Source organism: Phocoena sinus, chromosome 6 (genome assembly GCF_008692025.1).
Source record: "Phocoena sinus isolate mPhoSin1 chromosome 6, mPhoSin1.pri, whole genome shotgun sequence".
NCBI classification, from domain to species: Eukaryota; Metazoa; Chordata; class Mammalia; order Artiodactyla; family Phocoenidae; genus Phocoena; species Phocoena sinus.
The window spans coordinates 97,352,653-97,357,101 of record NC_045768.1 but is presented as its reverse complement, the minus strand read 5'-3'; the positions used below and the strand labels follow the sequence as shown (position 1 = coordinate 97,357,101).

General features: G+C 40.0%; 1 pseudogene; it reads right to left on the bottom strand.

The window, feature by feature from the left end:
• Positions 1–2,414: 2,414 nt before the first annotated feature.
• On the bottom strand, positions 2,415–2,965 carry LOC116755907 (annotated as a pseudogene).
• Between the last annotated feature and the right edge of the window lie 1,484 nt (positions 2,966–4,449).

Below are 4,449 nucleotides of genomic sequence, written 5' to 3'. Positions count from 1 at the left end.
GTTAATATTTTCCTCCCTGCAGTCATTCACAGGTGGGCCTGATCAGGATGTTTCCTGTGAGCTAAACAAAGGTATTTTAGCTTAATGCTCATTACCTGGAAAGCAGGGTTCCCAGAGATGGGCCATTATGTATAATTTAAGCTTATAGGCAACATCCCTTTAGTGATTAACTTGTAACAGAATACAAAAGATTCTTCCATATTACAAAAGGTTGTTTTCTAGTTTCATAGGTCCACAGATGGGGAGACAGTTTTTCCAGGCATGGACCATACTACCCAGAGTCTCACCCATGCCTGATTTAGATGATGAGATTTGGGACCTTTTATGTTGATGATATTTAGGTGAGAGTTTGAGCTTAGAGTTGATGCTGGCATGGGTTAAGGTTTTGGGGGATATTAGAATGGGGTGAATGTACTGGGTACATGAGAGGGATGTGAATGTTTACTATCAGGTAGGAGCCGTTACTCTTTATTGCTCCTTTACTCAGAGTTTCACTAAATTTTTTTGTTTATTTTTCATGTGAACTTTCAAATTGGCTTGACTAAAGCACCTCACCACTCACCAAAACAAAAATGAAAACAAAAACTGTTGTTATTTTAATTGGGATCACATTAAATGTATACATTAATTTATGAATAACTAATATCTTAATGATACTAGGTCTACTTAAAACCTATTGTTTAAGACATATTTAACCTGGCTAATTTATTATTGATTCCCTCTTCCCTTCTATCCATATTTCTTTCTTTCTTTTTTTTTTATTTACGGATCTTTGCTTTATTCAGTTTGTCAAATAAGAGTTGACAAAATTATTGCTTTCCACCCCCCAAAAAGTAATCCCAGAAGCACATCACTTATTTGAAAAAACAGTTTCCTAAGTTACAAAATTTAATTGTAAGGATCAAACAGTGGTTATTGGTCAAACCAATCGACATCAATAGCTTTGAAGTGTGCAGAAGCTAGTTTTTAAATTAAGGTGACAAATACCAATCAAATTCTTATAACACTGCTCAAGATCTAAACAAATGTGATTCTGGAAGTTGAATACAAAAGGCTAAGAGAATGATAGTGCAGTCATCAATAAGTAAACCAAAGACATAATTTTCTAAATCATTTTTAAACAGAATAAATTCTAGTTTTAAAAAAGTTTAAAGCTACATAAAACTCAAAGTAATCTAACCATTTTCTACCTGAGATCAAAACAAGTTTCTTTTTTCCTATCTAAACATAATTCTTGGCATTGAGGTAAATCTGAATTCATGTGATATACTTTGTCAAACTTTTCAAAAAAATTTTAAGCCCTGCTGTAGAGAGAAATTCTCATAGACACATATTTACATATTTTTTCTTCAAAGACTAATGACACATTTATGAGGTTAATAGGCCTGTAATGGGACCATGATACTATTTTTTTTAATTAATTAATTTATTTTGGCTGAGTTGGGTCTTCATTGCTACATGCGGGCTTTCTCTAGTTGTGGTGAGCGGGGGCTACTCTTCATTGCAGTGCACAGGCTTCTCATTGTGGTGGCTTCTCTTGTTGCAGAGCACGGGCTCTAGGCGCGCGGGTTTCAGTAGTTGTGCATGGGCTCAGTAGCTGTGGCTCGCGGGCTCTAGAGTACAGGCTCAGTAGTTGTGGCTCACGGGCTTAGTTGCTCCACGGCATGTGGGATCTCCCTGGACCAGGGCTCGAACCCGTGTCCCCTGCTTTGGCAGGTGGATTCTTAACCACTGTGCCACCAGGGAAGTCCAAATGATAGTACTAATAATATGAAAATAAAAAGCCATTCATTTATACCATGTGTTCCTATATGGTGCAAAATAAAATGGGATCATAGAATTTATGTACATAAATGAATCACTGAGAGTTCAGAAATTAAGCTCACTTTAAGAAAACTCATTCAATTCTTTTTTGAAGCAGAGGTTGCAAAGTTGTGATGTATAACAAAAATATTGTGTATACAGACTCCAGAACCAAGCATTGGCCTAAATTGGCAATAACTGCAACTTAAATAGAAATTAAACCCAATTAGATCTTCACTGTGGTTATGCAACTTTTGGCTTTAGGGTCTGCAGATTTTACTGAGGTAACAACCTCTTATCTCTTGCCTCTCCTCCTTGTGCCTGCCCCCAATGCCCCCAGCTTCCTTTTACATGGCTGTGTTTGGCAATGCTTCCAAAGTTTGAAAGCAGAAGAACCTGCTAAGTAAATGGAGAGAATGAAAAACAACACCATATATGATGTATGGATACCAACCTAAGAGTATGGACTGAGAAAGAAAATACTAGAAGGAAATCTAAGCAGCAGTCTACCCTCAAGGGAAAAAGAGAAAATAAAAGAATAGGGGGCTGTTACTCCTCGATCTTCTTCCACATCATCTCCCGATTAGAAGAGTGTGGAAACAAAATTTCAAACTCTGGAAAGGTAATGACTTTGAAGGGGGAGCTAGGGAAGTGAATAAATGATAAAGAAGTACAGCAGTAGCTTTAGCTGTCAATGAGTTTCTTTGCTCTGGCATTGGCATTGTCAATACGACCTTTGTTGGTGTCAGCCTTTTCTGTGATCCATTCTATTTGTCGATTTTGGGCCTCAATCTCATTGCCCATGTCCAGGGCCATGTGTTTTAGATTTCCTAGGATACTGCCCACTTGATTCAGGTTCTCTTCCATTTCGTCTTCCCTGGCACCATTTGTTAATACTATTACATGGGCATATACAAAGGCCACAGCACTAGTTTAGTTCTGTTAAAGTCTTCTCTGCTTCTCTCATGTCTTTGTTTATTTGGTCCATGCCTTCTTCTATGTGTTTTAGTTGTTCCCCTTGTTCATCCAGCATAGTGATAGTCTTGATTCATGCATCCTGAGACTCAATGTCTAAACCCAGGATTCTCCTTGTACTTTCCAGAGACTCATCAGTAACCTGGTTAGCCCTCAGCTGAATTTCTTCTGCCGACAGACTACCCATGATGAATTAAAACTCTTGATAGGGCTTCCCTGGTGGCGCAGTAGTTGAGAGTCCACCTGCCGATGCAGGGGGCACGGGTTCATGCCCCGGTCCGGGAAGATCCCACATGCCGCGGAGTGGCTGGGCCCGTGAGCCGTGGCCATTGAGTCTGCGCGTCCGGAGCCTGTGCTCCGCAACGGGAGAGGCCACAACAGTCAGAGGCCCGCGTACCGCAAAAATAAATAAACAAATAAATAAATAAACTTATAAAAGGCAGAGTAAAATCTCTACTAGTTTCACAATCTTTAGGAAGAAAACATTTCGCTGTGCCCTCCATCCTGGTGAAGGTGAACAGACCCAGAAAATAAAACAGACTGGGAAGAAAGTTCTAGAGAGCGGTGAATTGACACTGAGGAACACAGCTGTGTTTCACTTGGACATATTTTGTGCTTCTGTCAGAAGGTATCTTCCGAGGGACAGAGAAGTTGGGAGAGATTCTTACACTTAGCAAAATGCCTTTCAAATTCATCCATGTTATTATGTGAATCAACAACTCATTGTTTCTTATTTCTGAGCAGTATTCCATTGTACAGGTGGACCACAGTTTGTTTACTTTCTCATCTGTTCAAGGATATCTTGATTGTTTCCGATTTTTGGCAACTATAAGCAGTCATGTACAGGCCATTTTTGTGTGAATATAATTTTTCAATTAACTTGAGTAAAGCACAGGCATGAGATTACTGGGTTGTAACATAAGCATATGTTTAACTTTACAAGAAGCTGTCTTCCAAAGTGGCTCTGCCATTTTGGATTCACATCAGCAGTGAAGGAGAATTCCTGTTCTGCATACTCACCAGTATTTAGTGGCATCATTTTATTGTTTTAATTGTACTAATTCTAACTGTGATATCTCATTCTGATTTTAATTTGCATTTCCCTAAAACCAGTGATGTTGAGTTCTCTGTTGTGTTCCGTTGATATTTTTATTCCAGGCTGGTTAGTGTGGTGCTTGGGATGGAGGTTGGATGATCGTTGGATCCTCTGATTATTTAATTAAACCTCAGTTTTAAGCAGTCACTCTGAATCTGGGTCTTGGGAGATGGACCTCATTCGTGTTCTTGCCCCTCCTTCAGGCTCCGTGGATTTCCATCAGCCCCCTCCCCTATGGTTTGGCCACTCTTCCCTCTGAAGATTGAGGCTTTTATTCATTTGGAAAGATAGGGGAGATGGATCTGGGTAGATTTTCAGTGGTGGCCTCCATTGTTCTTCCCCAGCTCCCCAAACTGCACATTTAACTGATCTTCCTCCTTTAAATTAAGATCTTTGTTCTTTAGGATAAATAAGGAGGGAGGGGTCTGGGTGGGGTTTTGGCAGTGGCTGCTGTTCCCTCACCAGCCAGTACCTTTCTCAGCATTCTCCCCATCTTCCCTGTGGTTGTCTGGTGGGGTTTCTAGAGGGAAAAGACTGCAAGATGGCAAAATCCCACCCTCATATCAGAGGCTTCA